Below are 17,134 nucleotides of genomic sequence, written 5' to 3' on the forward strand. Positions count from 1 at the left end.
ACACCAAACTTTGATACACCAAAAAATGAGTAATTTACATTTTGATAGATGATATTATCGGGCAAAGGCACTATGTCTTGTGCTGTTGTGTTGCTAACCTTGAACAAGCTAACTTTGGAGAATTATAAAACAGAAGCCATATACTTCTTAAATATAATTTAAGAAAAACAATAAGATAGCAGTCCTGCAGACAAGATTCATACATAGGCTGCATCAGAGGAAAATGTTATTTGTCAGCCAGCCATTTTACATAACCTTGAGTTTATACCACTGGAGATACAGGATTTCATTTCCTCGCGTAATTACAAAATGTATTCAAACACAGCTAGAAAGTTGCTTGGCTAGCCAAGGTCAGTGCTCCACTAACTTTATTGACCAAGACATTTAAACAAATCATTCACCAAAAATGTTCATACTTTGTTCATAAGTACAACACATACTGAAGAACGGTTTCAACCCAAAACACACTTTGGACTCTCTCTGTTAGACAAAGGCAATTTCATTAAAAGCTTCAAAGTGTAAGCTACTTTCCACATTCTCTTCCCTCCTTATCGACATCGTAAGTAAGTCTATATAGTGTAATAGAAAAAAGAAATTACAGGTACAAATTTAATATGAAAGTTGGAGGAAGGCATAATTATGTAATAAAATTCTCAGCCTCTCCTGCATCCCCCTTTATTATCCCTGCTAAAATAAATGTCAATTGTCGCAAATGCATTTGTCGTGATTTACATTTTACACAGAAACCAATTGAAGCACATTGTGCACATTGATTCTCAATAATCCTCACAATATAATTAATTAACTTTACATTCCCTTGTCTGAAAGAGCCGTTATGTCTACTAGAATCTTTGGTTCTGTGGGGACCAATGAGCAGAATTCGTAATCTACTGTTTGGGCAATAATGTCAGCTGGGGCATTCCCCCGGGAGACTTTGTTGTGGCCACTTGTATTGGGCATTGCACTTAATAATGGCCGGTTGGACTGGGAGGGTTAAGGCATGCAGTAGCTGGTGCAGTAGCAAGCGCTGTTTTTAAGTTGCAAAAGTCTTCTTGTTGGAGTGAGAGAGTTAGAGAGAGAGTTGCTGTTGTGCCCTGGCGGAGGACACCAGCAATGTATCCACTGCCGGTAGAAATTAGCTAAGCCCAGTAATGGGATTGGTCCGATTCCCTGTCATTCAGGGTCTTGCCACACCTCACACTTGCACGAATACTCAGACTTTCCCCTCTCTCTCCACCAGGGAGACGAGCTCTATTTTTCAAACAGGTCAGAATCTTTCTCGTTCTCTGGTGCTCTGTGTTGTTTAACTCTCTCACTGCTCTTCCTCTTCTGCCTTAAGCCCTCTCCCTTCTTCTTGCTCATCTTCCTTATCAGTTCTTCATTCTTCTGGGGGTGCCCTTCCCTGTAGGCGTACTGGAGTCCCTTCCGCTTCACGGGATCTTAGTGTCGTAGCTCCTGCTGTTAGTGACTGGTGTCCAGGGCAAAGGGGAGGTGGTCTACACTATTTCCAATTATTTCTCTCCCTGAATTTGTTCCTCATCCCCCTCTCTCTGTAAACAAGGTCGCCATGTCAGACAAGGGGACCCCACGGATATTTGGCTTAGGTTTCCATTTTTCATACCAATTGTTTAATATTTTGTTGGCCAACCATATTCTCTCTTTTTGTTAAAATCTAATCATTATGTAATCTTTACGTTTTCCTGGATCCAAATAACACATATGCTGTATCGAAGCTCCAACGTACCGGAACTCCCACATTACTCTTATCCTGAGCCTATCCCATCACTCTGCTCAATATCGGCTTAATACTTCAGACAGCCTACTTAGTCTGAGTCAACAATCCCAAAAATTGTCTTACCTTGCGTTGTCTATTTTGAAAGATCTTGGCAGGGAACCAGATCATTTTGGACGAAGGACCACAGTGTTCCCGGGTACTCTCAGGAATTCATACTCAAGGGGTCCGATAGTGCACTTTCTTTCCCCCTTCGAGACCCCGGCCAAACTGTAGCCTCTTACTCAGTCTTCAGTGATTGTTTCCAGCAAGACCTGCTCGACTACACCAATGTTGTGGTTCAGTTTATCTTAAACAGACAAAAACGCAAATAAAAATCAGTACTCAAGCAGTAAAATCTTTATTTCGTCAGGTGGGTGTGGTAAAGACTCTTACAGTAAGTAAATACAGACTATACAGAGTAATCCCCACACATAGGGGCAATGATTAAGTACATATATTTATACTCCAATAATCAGCGATTCAGCAATACCTTATTTACAGAGCATTGTACAGCCTCTTGCTTCTTAAGATTGACAGCTTCTTAAGATTGACAGGTTCTTCCGAGAGAGGAAGGGTCAGCCATATATGGTTATGATGAGAAGGCTATTTTTCTGCAGAACAAGCATTTTGTTTTTTTTACTTAATGACAAACATTATAATCTCATAGATCAAGGGTAGGAGCAGAGTGTATGAACATTCTCTTAATGTTTATATTATAGAGGAAACATTCATGAAGTTGTGCTTGTTATCTCGCTTGTTATGGGAAAAGGAGCATAAACATCTTTGTTAGCCTTGTTTAATAGGAGCAAGGGTAAGCGTTTTCTGCTGGCTTTGCAATTAATAGGAGAAAGGTAACAGCCTGTCTTTCTTCCAGTTTCAGCTGAATCCATTTTTGTAACTTTTAAATCTTTTAACCTTCCTCACCTCAGTCACTCAGTTATGGCACACCACCCAGGGCCCAACGATTATCTATGTAACTTGTTTGTTATACCAAAATGGAACACCTCGCATTTATCTGAATTAAACTCTGGTATCTGCCATTCCTCTGCCTATTTTATCAAGATCCCATTATAATTGTAGATAACCATCAGGGTGGCATGGTAGAGTTGCTTCCTTGCAACCCCAGAGACCCAGGTTCGAGCCTGACCTTGGGTACTGTCTGTACAGAGTTTGTATGCTCTCCCTGTGACCTTATGGGTTTTCTTTGGATGCTCCGGTTTCTTAGATTAGTTTTGTTTAGAGATACAGCGTGGAAACATGCCCTTGGGCCCACACACACTCGGGACAATTTACATTTTCCCAAATATACAAACCTAAGCCAATCAACCTACAAACCTGTACGTCTTTGTAGTGTGGAAGGAAACCGAGGATCTCGGAGAAAACCCATGCAGTCACTGGGAGAACGTACAAACTCTTGACAGATAGCACCCATAGTCAGGATCGAACCCGGGTCTCCAGTGCTACAAGCGCTGTAAGGCAGCAACTCTACCGCTGCGCCACCGTGACGCCCTAAATTGAATTCGTCATAGATTTCAAAGACGTGCAGGTTTGTAGGTTAATTGGCTTCTGTAAATTGCCCATAGTGTGTAGATGTGAAACTGGGATAACATGGAACTAGTGTAGGGTTGGTTGGCGCGGACTCTGTGCGCTGAAGGGCTTGTTTCCATACTATCTCTAAATCAGACTAAACTAAACTAAACTCATCACTATCCACCATACAATCAATATTAATGTCATCTGCAAACTTGCTAACCCGACCACCTACATTCACATTCAAATTATTAATCACTAATATAAATAACGAACAACCAAGCAGCAAGTATCCTCGTGGTATACCACTTGTTACAGTCTGAAATATAACCTTCTACCACCATTCTGATTCGTATCTGCAACCCAATTTTGTATCCAATTAGCTAGTTCGCCCAATGTGTTCTAACCGTTCCAGACCAGAAGAAGTGATAGAGGCAGGTACCATTACAACTTTTAAAAACCATTTGGATAGGAAAGGTTTAGAGGAGTATACCAAATACAAGCAATTAAGATTGCATTAGATAGGCATTTTGTCAGTATGAATGAGTTGGGCCGAAGGTCCTGTTTCCATACTGTATAACTATGAATCTATGAATCTCAACGATAAATATATGAAAATGTTTCTTTAATTATAAATAGATTATTTGACTTTTCATGTCTCATACTCCTGCACAAATAAAAGGACATGTAGCTTGTCCAGATTATAGATATGCACATCTCGCCAGTGGAAATCCCTTCTAGGGCAATGTCTAGAAAATTTCTCCTTATAATTTTGAGCCATTTTTGAGCCTCTATAATCAAATTCATTTTGCTACCATAAAGACATCATGCAGCTTCAAAATGTGTTCACACAAATCATTCTCTTTGGAGCACATTAGGATAAAATGAGCCAAGTAAATATGACTAATTTGTGCTAATATATATTTAATGTGATGAATTATGAGTTGCTTTAAACAGTTGAGCATGCATTTTTAAAATAGCGTGATGCACTCTCCAGCTTTTCTGTAATGAATAACGAACAAAGTTTGTTAAGTAATCTTAATATTTTGAATGCACAATAACTGGATATCTGGTTTACAAATCAGAAATGTTCAATTGTGTAGATATTTAATTCTGGGATATAAAATAGCTGAATGAATGCCAGATTGCTGTAATTTTCACTTTAAGGATATACTCTGTTTACTGTGGAACTCATGCAGAGATAAGATAACGGATGATGGTAGGTACAATAAAAGTTTTTAAAATACTGTATAAAAGAGAAACCTTTTTAACTGCCATAAATTTTAATTCCTCAGAGCTTAGGGACTTTGAATGTTACAATTCTTTTGTTTAGTAGGAGCATTAATGACTGCTGCTTGAAATTGGTTGAATGGCAATTGTGGGCCTTGAAAGTACAATTTGCACGTCTAAATATGTGAATGGCCCAGGCAGGGACAGAAACTGCTCATACCCTTCCAGGTCCACCTGCCATATTGCTTCAGGAGGATCTTGGATGCCTCATCTAATACTGGCACTCCTAATGAGAAAAATTTAGCAATAAGAACCAATCTCTCCGTATTTGGATGGTGAGGCCAATTGTGATTGGACTGATTCCATCTTTGGACTGATTCAAATTGATTTCAGACCAGACTTTGTGGGGAGGGGTGATGAAAGCTGGAAGAGAGGAGCGCCAGGATAAAGTCTGGTAGATAATAGGCAAACACTGGCTTCCTCGCCAACAGTCAATCTGTCCTATCCTTCTTTGTTGCTTTAATAGTACGTGTTAAATGTATGTTTTTAGAGTTCTTTAGCTTGTTTTATGTGGGGGGGGTTGGGGGAATATTTTTTTAATCTCTTTCCTCAACGGTGATGCGATTAATTTTTTTTCCGAATCGTATCTCCGTCTGCACTGCGGCCTAACATCGAGGAATTGGCGGCCTTTGATGGAGACCGACTTCGGGAGCTCCAACCGCAGGTCCTGTGGACACCATCATGGAGCTTGCTCAGTGCCTTTGCCAGGGATCGACCTCGGAGCTCCAACCGCGGGAGCCTGCGGACTTTAACATCATGGAGCCCGCACTCTGGTTAGAGACCGACTTCAGGTGCTCGAAGCCGCAGGAGCTTCGACCGCCCCGACGCGGGTGCTTTGATCGCCCTGATGCTGAGCTTCGACCGCCCCGACGCGCGTGCTTCGATCGCCGGCTGCGGGAGCTTCGATCGTTCTGACAGATGGTTCGACTGCCCCGACTGTGGGAGAATAAAGAGGAAGAAGATTGGGCTTTATTGCCTTCCATCACAGTGAGGAATGTAGGGAATCTGCTGTGGTGGATGTTTATGGTAACTTTTATGTAGTTGTGTATCTTGTTGCTTTTTTTTGGTATGGCTGCATGGTAAATCGCATATCACTGTACCTTAATTGGTACACGTGACAATAAAAGACCTTTGAAACAGAGGTGAAGAGGGTTATTTGATAGGTAGATGGTTGAACAAAATCCAGAGATGAAAAGGTGTCAGGCAAACCCTTCAAGAATTGCAAATTGTGAGAAGAAGGTGAGGCAGATGGAAGGGGAGTAATAGGTGTGTTCAGGTGGGGCAAGCGGGAGGGGGGAGGTCATATGGGGGGAAAAGGAGGGGAGGGGTTAAGTAGTTACCTAAAATTGGCAAATTCACTTTTGAGAACATTGGGTTGTAAGCTACCCAAAAGGAATATGAGGTGCTGTTTCTCCAGTGTGCCTGTAGCCTCACTCTGGCAATGGAGGAACCCCAAGACAGAAATATTTTTAAACTTTAGAAGTACAGCATGGAAACAGGCCCTTCAGCCCACATAGCCTATGCCGACCAGCGATTACCCTTACACTAGCACTATACTACACGCTAGGGACAATTTACAGAAGCCAATTAAACTACAAACCATGTTTTTGAAGTGTTGGAGGAAACCGGAGCACCTGGAGAAAACCCACGCGGTCACACGGAGAACGTACAAACTCCACACAGACAGCACCCATAGTCAGGATCGAACCCTGGTCTCTGGACCTCAACCGCCGCTCCACTGTGCGTCAGTATGGGAATGGGAAGAGGAGTTAAAATGAATGGCAGCCAGGAGATCCTGCAGGCCTTGATGGACCGAGTTCCCAGAGGAGGTAATTGAGGCAGGTACTATAAAAACATTTAAAAGGCATTTAGGCAGGTATGTGGATTGGAAAGGTTTAGAGGAATATGGGCCAAATGCAGGCAGGTGGCACTAAAGTAGATGAGGCATCTGTTGCAGTAAACCTTATTCACGTTATTTCCTTTATCCTGTATGTACACTGTGGATGGTTCGATTGTAATGTATAGTCTTTTCTCTTACACAGCAGAACTGGGGAACAATGACAATGACAATGACACCTTCACTCAGAGCTGCAGTAATAATGGGGAACAAAGAAATAAACATGTATGCAAACGCATCTTTGAAAGTATGTTGGAAGGAACTGCAGATGCTGGTTTACATCGAAGATAGACACAAAATGCTGGAGTAACTCAGCTGGACAAGCAGCATCCCTGGATAGAAGGAATGGGTGATGTTTCAGGTCGTGACCCGTCTTCAGACTGAGAGTCAGGGGAGAGAGACACACAAAGATAAGGAAGGGTAAGGTGTGAAAAGGAGACATCATTGGGGATGAGGCACTGGAAAATTTTGAATAGATCATTGTTAGGAGAACGTGCCAATGAAGCAAACTGAGATAAAATTTAATCGGGGCAGTCAGACTTGTCGGAGAACTCGGAAGGGGGAGGGATGAAGAGAGAAGGAAAGCAAGGGTTATTTGAAGTCAGAGAAGTCAATATTCATCCCACTGGGGTGTAAGCTGCCCAAGCGAACTGAGATGCTGTTCCTCCAATTTGCGCTGGGCTTCACTCTCACAGTGGATGAGGCCCAGGACAAAGGTCAGTATGGGAATGGGAGTGGGAATTAAAATGTTTAGCAACCGGGAGATCAGGTATGTTTAGGTGGATTGAGTGGAGGTGTTCAACAAAATAAGTATTATCTGTTTAGTAATGGTCTAAAATGTTTGTTTTTTTAATTCCTATAGGGATTATGGACAAGTTTTACAATTATGTTTATTGTACATCCCTAAGTTCCCCTTGAACCTTGCTTGTTAGGCCATTTCAGAGGGGATCTCATTGATATGTCTAGAGTCTCATGCAGGCCAGATCGGGTAAGGGCAGCATTTTGACTTCAAGAGAAGAGTTATTAATATCACAGGAGTACAACTGCCTATTTAGAGAAAGCGCTAATAGAGATTAGTGTAGCAGATGGTAATTTACAAAAATCTGCTGGATTCATGGTCTCCATGATTGATGCTAGCTGTTTAACTCCTGATTCATTTAATTACTTTAATTTCAATTGCCCAGCTGTTGTAATGGGGGTTGAACTTTGATCAAAACTCCAGGCCTTTGGTGCTGGTCTAATAATTTAACCATTTCCTTGCTGCGCCCATCTGCCTTTATTGCTATAACCGGTAAATTTATTTTCTCCATATTTGAGAAGAATCAAAAAAGCAACGGCAGCTGATGGAGGAATTATTGGGATGATCTCATTCAGAACTCATAAATTCATTTGATCCTTGATTTCTGCTAAACTATGGTGTGTGCCCATAGCTACGCCTTGTGTTTGGAGGAAATGGGAGGAGTCAAACGTAAAGTTGTTGAGGGTGAGGACCTATAGCCAGCCACTGACACTCTCCTCCACCTAGCGGAGTTGGTCCTCACCCTCAACATCTTTACGTTTGACTCCTCCCATTTCCTCCAAACACAAGGCGTAGCTATGGGCACACACATGGGCCCCAGCTACGCCTGCCTCTTTGTCGGTTACGTTGAACAATCCTTGTTCAATACGTACCAGGGCCCCATCCCCGACCTCTACCTCCATTACATTGACGACTGCTTTGGGGCCACCTCCTGCACCCACACACAACTGACTGACTTCATCCACTTCACCACCAACTTCCATCCGGCACTCCAATACACCTGGACCATTTCCGACACTTCCCTACCATTCCTTGACCTCACCATCTCCATCGCAGGGGACAGACTTCTGACCGACATACACTACAAACCAACTGACTCACATGGCTATCTGGACTTCACGTCTTCCCACCCTGCCCCCTGTAAAGACTCCATCCCCTACTCCCAATTCCTCCGCCTACGCCGCATCTGTTCCCAGGATGAGACGTTCCACACCAGGGCATCGGAAATGTCCTCGTTCTTCAGGGAACGGGGATTCCCCTCCGCCTCCATAGATGAGGCTCGCACCAGGGTCTCATCCATGCCCCGCAACACTGCTCTCTCTCCCCATCCCCGCACTCGCAACAAGGGCAGAGTCCCCCTAGTCCTCATCTTTCACCCCACCAGCCGGCAAATACAACACATAATCCTCCGCCATTTCCGCCACCTCCTACGTGACCCCACCACTCGCCACATCTTCCCATCTCCCCCTATTTCTGCCTTCCGCAAAGACCGCTCCCTCCACAACTCCCTTGTCAATTCTTCCCTTCCCTCCCGTACCACCCCCTCCCCGGGCACTTTCCGTTGCAACCGCAAGAAATGCAACACCTGTCCCTTCACCTCCCCCCTCGACTCCACTCAAGGACCCAAGCAGTCGTTCCAGATGCGACAAAGGTTCACCTGTATCTCCTCCAACCTCATCTACTGCATCCGCTGCTCTAGATGTCAGCTGATTTACATCGGGGAGACTAAGCGGAGGTTGGGCGATCGTTTCGCCGAACACCTCCGCTCAGTCCGCAATAACCTAGCTGAACTCCCGGTGATTCAGCACTTCAACTCCCCCTCCCATTCCCAATCCCACCTCTCTGTCCTGGGTCTCCTCCATTGCCAGAGTGAGCAACACCGGAAATTGGAGGAACAGCACCTCATATTCCGTCTGGGTTGCTTGCGTCCGGATGGCATGAACGTTGAATTCTCCCAATTTTGCTAGCCCTTGCTGTCTCCTCCCCTTCCTTAACCCTCGAGCTGTCTCCTCCCATCCCCCAGCCCTCGGGCTCCTCCTCCTCCCTTTTTCCTTCTTTCTCCCCCCCACCCCCCATCAGTCTGAAGAAGGGTATCGGCCCGAAACGTCGCCTATTTCCTTCGCTCCATAGATGCTGCTGCACCCGCTGAGTTTCTCCAGCATTTTTCTGTACCTGCTGTGTCTTCCTTTGTTTGGGCCGTCGGGTTCTCTGGGCGTGTTCTGGCAGCGCATTTCTTTATTTAAGAAAAGAAGTAGAGAGGATCCAGGGAATAATATGCCAGTGATCCTCACGTCAGTGGTAGGGAAACTATTGGAGGGCATACTGCGAGATAGGATTTACTCCCATTTGGAAGAGAATGGGCAAATTAGCCCGCATGGCTTTGTACGCGGCAGGTTGTGTCTCACTAACTTGATTGAATTTTTCGAGGTTATGACCAAGGAGACTGATGAAGGTAGGACGGTGGATGTTGTATACATGGATTTTAGTAAGGATTTTAATAAGGTAGGCTTATCCAGAAGATTAAAATGTACGGGATTCACGATGAACTGGTCGTATGGATTCAGAACTGACATTCATAGAAGACAGTGGATTGCGATAGAAGGTAGATATTCCTGTCTGTAATCAGTGGAGTTACACTGATCTGTGCTGGGACTTCTGCTGTTTGTGATATATATATATATATATATATATATATATATATATATATATATAAATGATCTGGATGTAAATGTAGTGTGAGTGGTGTGGTGAGTAACCGATGGGTACGTTTGCTGATCATACCAAAATTGAAAGATTTGAAGAGAGTGAGGAATGCTACCAGAGATACAGCGGGTTATAGATCAGCTGTAGAAATGGGCAGATAAATGGCCTGAATGTTGCTTGGAATAGAAGGAGTCACCTACGAGGAGAGGTTGGACACACTTGCATTGTTTTCTCTGGAACATCGGAGATTGAGCGATTGATACTAGACTAAGTGGGACCCGTTGGGTCCCAGCATCAAGCGGGAGGGCTGGTCCCCCAACGCAATATTCCACCTCTCCACCAATTCCAATATTGGTGGGCAGTGGTGGGGGGGGGGGGGGGGGGGGATTTGTGGAGCGTTAGTATGGGTGTTATGGGCTGATGGGACTGGTTTCCAGAGGGCTAGTATGGACATTGTAGGCTGAATGGATTCTTGGGCTGGTGGCTCAGTCACTCAAGCCTGTTGTGCTGGCAGCTCACTCACTCACGGCTGGTGGGCTGGCAGTTGACTCACGGCTATTCATTGAAATTCCATTTCAAGCAGGGTGCAAGGGCACCAAATTCAAGTGCAGTTTCTTACCACTTCAAGCAGGGTGCAAGGCCATCAAATTGAAGTGCAGTTTCATACCATTACAAGCAGGGTGCAAGGCCACTAAAGACAGCGATTCGTGACCTCTCACTCCTCCATCTTGCAGAGACTGAGCCATGCACACACATCTGGATTTTATAGTCCCTCCCCCTCCCACCAGAAGGGGTGTGGCCTTCATGGCGTGATTGACAGGAGAGAGAATCTCACCATTTTTTAAACACTAATAACTCTTTTATTTTTAATCGATGGAAAAAATCTTCGGCACCTGATGAGCGGAGGTGGACTGAGTAAGATGGTCAAAAATCACAGCCGTATGTGGTAGCGTTTTTTCAAAAATCAATTTGAAGCGCAAACAGGAAGTGGTCAAGATTATATAGAAGGCAAGGCAACTATAATTCGGCAATGCAACTTTAATTAGGCAAGGCAACTTTAATTAGACAAGGCTACTTTAATTAGGCAAGGCAACTTTAATTAGGCAACACAGCTTCAGCATTTCCAAACAAAGGCAACACAGCTTTAGCATTTCCAAACCAAAGGCAACACAGCTTTAGCATCTCCAAACCAAAGGCAACACAGCTTTAGCATTTCCAAACCAAAGGCAACACAGCTTTAGCATTTCCAAACCAAAGGCAACACAGCTTAACATTTCCAATCCATAGGCAACACAGCTTTAGCATTTCCGAACCAAAGGCAACACAATTTTAGCATTTCCAAACCAAAGGCAACACAGCTTTAACGTTTCCAAACCAAAGGCAACACAGCTTTAACATTGCCAAACTAAAGGCAACACAGCTTTAGCATTTCCAAGCTATATTTTCAAACCACATTAAGGGCACTGACAGGTCAGTAAAACCACTCACAGTTTAGTAGACATGTGTTCAGTGTTATTCATAGCTCAGACTGAGAGACGTGACCCTCTCGCTCCCCCATCTTGCAGAGACAGACTGAGGCATTCAACACTTCTGGGTTTTATAGTCCCTCCGGAAGGGGCGTAGCCTTCAGGAGAGAGAATCTCAACATTTTTTAAACACTAATAACTTTTATTTTTAATCGATGGGAAAAATCCTCTTCTGCACAGCGGAGGGGGACTCTGAGTAAGATGGCCAAAAATCACAGCCGTAAGTGGCAGCATTATTAAAAAAATCAATATACAGAACAACAGGAAGTGGTCAAGATCAGACTTTTAGTAATATAGATGATAGGTATAGATGGGGTAGACAGTCAGAAACTTTTTCCCAGGTTGGAAATGTCCAACACAAGAGAGCATAGTTATAAGGTGAGAGGGGGAAAGTTTAATGGAGATGAGTGGGACAAGTTTTTTACACAGAGGCCTGGAACGCATTGCCAGGGGTGGTGGTGGAGACATATACCATACTTGCATTTATGAAACTTTTAGATAGGCACATGATGTGCACGGAATAGATGGATATGGATTATGAGTAGGCAAATGAGATCAGTTTAACTAGGCATCATGTTCAGCACGAACATTGTGGTTCCTGTGCGTACCGTTCTGTGTGATATGTAAATCTTTCAGTCAAGCTAACATGCCCCAGACTGAGTTGGCCGATGGCAGTTTGGTGAGAGTAGCCCATGATGAGGTACTGTAAGTGTGGTCCTGAGCCTCATTAGCCGTGGTCAACAAGACAATGTTGCTGAAACAACTGATCTTAACTGTGATGTCAGCTCAGCAGAGCAACCTGCCTATTCTGCTAGGATTCACAAAGAAGAAATGGCATTAGGGTGCTCATGGTCTATGGAATCACATACATTAGAAGTGGTGGCATAATTTTGTTCCCCCCAAAAATGGGCAGTTCTGCTGCTGTAACATCCAAGGCATCTTTCAAGAAGTATTGTTGAAAGCTGATTTTGGGCTGTCTCATGTTTGAATTTTAGATTCTGGGAATACAGGGTCACCCTATATCTTTTACACCTGTTCACCGTCAATTTTTAATTAATGCTCACCATATTCGTGGAGAGTCAAATTCTTGGAACACTCTGTCTTCCCGGCATCTGGTGATAAATTAGAAAACTCATGTTATTCCTCTTTATATAATCAAAAGTGTCCTCTGAAATACAGTCACTGCAGTAAAACATGTAGATGCAGCAGTCAATGTCATAGAATTATACAGTGGTGACAGAACAAAGGAGATGATTCAATTCCTCGCTGTCCTAGGAGCATCTCTCCAGTTCCATCTCTCTGCCTCCACACTCAAAATCTCACAAAAATAAAAAAATGATTGGAAACTTGTTTTGATGGTGACTAAGAGCGCAACATTGCCGAAACACCAAGAAAATCTCCACTATGCTGCTTTGTATAATCACCGTATGATCTCAAATGCCTGGCTTATTGTGCTAACAAGCCTGAATTCGGTGACTGGTCAGAAGGACATCACATCTGACTGTGCAATTTGCTCAGTATTGGCCTGTGCTACCAACACAGCTGATGTGGCCATTTGCAGGCAATGCTTGAAACCCTATTCTTGACTTAGGCAAGGGAGCTTTTGTTGGACCACAACTGTCACTTCTATTTCTATTTAAATTATGATTGATCTCTAACTACAGAATAAATATTTCCATAAACATTGAAACATAATATCTTTATCCTAACATTCTTAACATTCCTGAGATCAACGCAAATTGGGGAGAAGGGAATTGTTAACTTGATGACTTTCTCCCTGGATTACACCTGTACGATACCAACACAACGTAAGTACCCAGCTAAAGAGGTAACTATCAATTGCCCTTATGATTGCAAATTGTTCATCAATAAATACAAATAGCATCCGTAAGTTTATGGGAGTAAAACATCTCAGGATCTCAGGAAAAAAGTATCAAAGTCTGGCAATAAACCATATCAGGAATGTTCAGGACAGGTGTCCAAAAACCTGCCAGGGGTAGGTTTAGAGTAGGTAAAGAGGTGAGAACAATAGCACGATGGAGAGGTTTATGGAGGAAATTCTTGAACTTGCGATTTAGACAACTGATACTTCTCAATCATGGAATGATTTTAAAGTGAGGAAATGAAAGAGATCAGAATGGGTTGCATATGTAATTAGTAAGGGAATGGAATTGCTATGTGAACAGCCATAGACTCGCTGGGCTGATTGGTTCCTTCTACATTGTATGAGAATACAGGAAATCTGGCCAGGATGTTTACAATAGAGGCTCATAACCTCTCTGATGTGTTTTAATGATTCTTGTTTCTTGAGATTGATTTGAGTACAGGTTGGAAGTTTTTAACAGATAAATTCCTATTGCCTTAACTTTCAAGAGTCAAAGCAACAACATTCTTCCCATTATTTAGTTGGATATTACTAATTTATCCAGGCATAAAATTTGGATGAACAATATCACAAATCAGAGATTGTTAAGCATTTGAGATTGTTGCTGAGTGTATCTGAAACCTGATGTAGTTTCATATGTTGTCGCTTAAAAATGAGAAATAGGAAGAGGTCCAAGGGGTATGAGGGATGTGTAACTGTTCCGGGCATGTACTAGGCTCGAGGTTAGAAGGATGGTGTGGGAGGGGGGTAATTCATAGAAACATTTCGAATAAAGAAAGGTTGTGGTTGTGGTTGTGTAGAGGATGTTTCCAAGAGCGGGAGAGCCTAGGACCAAAGTCACAGCCTCAGTATAAAATGATGTACTTTTAGAATGATGAGGAAGAATTTCTTTAGCCAGCGGGTGGCAAATCTGTGGAATTCATTGCTACGGATGGTGGTGGGGCCGTCGTTGGGTATTTTAATAGTGGAGATTGATAGATTCTTGATAAGTACGAGTGTCAAAGGTTATGGAGAGAAGGGAGGAGAATGGGTTCAGAGGGAAAAATAGATCAGCCATGATTGAATAGCAGAGCAGACGCAAAGGGGAAAATAGCCTAATTCTGCTACAATGTCTGAGGTATTTATGAACATATAAGGTTAACTTCTAGGACATCTCCAAAGGAAGTAGACTGGGAAGTAGACTGGGAAGTAGAATTCATTGCCATTGTAATTATCCCATTACAATTGGATGGATAAGCAGAACCTGGAGACACCACTCTGTTCATGGCAGAGCATTTAATGTTATTCATTGCTCCTCTAATACCATACATGGAAGTATAGTAAGGATCTCACAACAAAGACATATGTTGTGAACAAGCAATCTTAATAAATGTGTGTGCAGATCATACCTTAGTTATTTAATTTCTTGATTTTTTTTAAATCTGGAAAACTAAAAATAAATGGTCAGCAGATACTGCCTATGAAGTTTTAAATCCTAACCGGTTCTTTAAGGAAGTTAATCTGCTATTATTCACAGTCCCACGTCACGTGGTTGACTTTACCAATCAGATAGTTGTTCAGATTTAGCACTGAGGAAGCAATCTCTCTGCATGAACTGTTGAAGAATATCTATTAATCTCCCAGGGAAACGAGATATGAATAATACGTGCCACACTTGCTAGCACTAGACAGATCCCTAAAATAAGTATAAGCAGAATAAGTAGAAGTGATACCTTTTCTATACCACAGAAAAATGCTGTCTTGCACAGTTATATGTACAGTGCATTGAGAAAGTATTCAGACCCGTTCACTTTTTCCACATTTTGTTACATTACAGCCTTATTCTAAAATTGGTTACAGTCATTTTTTTTTATCATCAATCTACGCACAATACCTCATAATATAAAAGCGAAAACAGGTGTTTAGTAATTATTGCAAAATAATTAAAAATAAATAACTGAAATATCACATTTACGTAAGTATTCAGACCCTTTGCTGTGACTCTCAAAATTGAGCTTTGGTGCATCGTGTTTCCATTGATTATCCTTGAGATGTTTCTACAACTTGATAGGAGTCTACAAGTGGTAAATTAAATTGATTGTACATGATTTGGAAAAGCACACACTTGTCTATATAAGGTCCCACCGTTGACAGTGCATGTCAGAGCAAAAAACAAGCCATGAAGACGAAGGAATTGTCTGTAGACCTCCGAGACAGGATTGTGTTGAGACACAGATCTGGGGAAAACATTTTTTGGAGCATTGCAGGTCCCGAAGAGCACAGTGGCCTCTGTCATTCTTAAATAGAACTTTGAAACCACCAGGACTCTTCATAGAGCCTGGCCAAATTGAGCAATTGGGGGAGAAGGGCCTTAGGATAGAGACTTACTAACATATTCAGGGAGGTGACTAAGAACCAGATGGGCACTCTGACAGAGCTCCAGAGTTCCTCTGTGGAGATGGGAGAAACTTCCAGAAGGACAACTATATCTGCAGCACTCCACCAATCAGGCCTTTATTGTAGAGTGGCCAGACAGAAGCCACTCCTCAGTTAAAGGCACATGACAGCCCGCTTGGAGTTTGCCAAAAGGCACCTAAACAAGATTCCCTGGCCTGATGAAACCAAGATTGAATTCTTTGGCCTGAATGCCAAGTGTCACGTCTGGAGGAAACCAGGCACCACTCATCACCTGGCCAATACCATATCTACGGTGAAGCATGGTGGTGGCAGCATCATGCTGTAGGGTTGTTTTTCAGCGACAGGAACTGGGAGACCAGTCAGGATCGAGGTAAAGATGAACGGAGCAAAGTATAGAGAGATCCTTGATGAAAACCTGCTCCAGAGCGTTCAGGACCTCGGACTGGGGCAGACGTTCACCTTCCAACAGGACAACGACCTAAAGCTCACGTCCAAGCCAACGCAAGAGTGGCTTTGTGACAAGTCTGTGAATGTCCGTAAGTGGCCCGGCCAGAGCCCGGACTTGAACCCGATCGAACATCTCTGGAGGGATCTGAAAATAGCTGTGCATCGACACTCCCCATCCAATCTGACAGAGCTTGAGAGGATCTGCAGAGAAGAATGGGATAAATTACCCAAATACAGGTGTGCCAAGCTTGTAGTGTGATACCCAAGAAGACTTGAAGTTGTAATCACTGCCAAAGGTGCCTCAATAAAGTACTGAGTAAAGGGTCTGAATACTTATGTAAATGTGATATTTCAGTTATTTATTTTTACTTATTTTGCATAAATTTCTAAACACCTGTTTTCACTTTTTTATTGTGTGTAGATTGCTGATTAAAAAAAAAGAATTTAATCCATTTTAGAATAAGGCTGTAACGTAACAAAATGTGGAAAAAGTGAAGGGGTCTGAATACTTTCTGAATGCACTGTATGTATGCGACTTGCAATGCTATCACAATATACTTATTATTTTACCTCAATAACTGTCAGAAAACTTTTCATCCTTGTGTAGGAAGGAACTGCAGATGCTGGTTTCTGAAGAAGGGTCTCATCCTGAAAGTCACCTATTCCTTTTCTCCAGAGATGCTGTCTGACCCACTGAGCTACTCCAGCTTTTTTTGTCTATCTTTAGTTTTTTTCGTCCTTGTTCACTGTTGACGCTGATCTGGTCCTTGACTAGTGAAAATGCAACCTATGGCTGATTGTTTCTGAATCAGAAAATTACTGATGAGAGATGTTATACATCTACAAATTAATTCCTGGCGAGAATGACAAATCTGAAAAACTGCAT

General features: G+C 42.8%; 1 long non-coding RNA gene across 1 annotated transcript; it reads right to left on the bottom strand.

Moving 5' to 3' along the window:
- Window positions 1-1,281: 1,281 nt before the first annotated feature.
- On the bottom strand, window positions 1,282-16,829 carry LOC116984306. The gene is made up of 3 exons (XR_004414962.1): window positions 16,819-16,829; window positions 3,621-3,623; window positions 1,282-1,315 (listed from the first exon to the last, which is right to left on the bottom strand). It is a non-coding gene; the product is annotated as an uncharacterized LOC116984306 (long non-coding RNA).
- Between the last annotated feature and the right edge of the window lie 305 nt (window positions 16,830-17,134).

Source organism: Amblyraja radiata, chromosome 2, assembly GCF_010909765.2.
Source record: "Amblyraja radiata isolate CabotCenter1 chromosome 2, sAmbRad1.1.pri, whole genome shotgun sequence".
Taxonomy (NCBI): Eukaryota; Metazoa; Chordata; class Chondrichthyes; order Rajiformes; family Rajidae; genus Amblyraja; species Amblyraja radiata.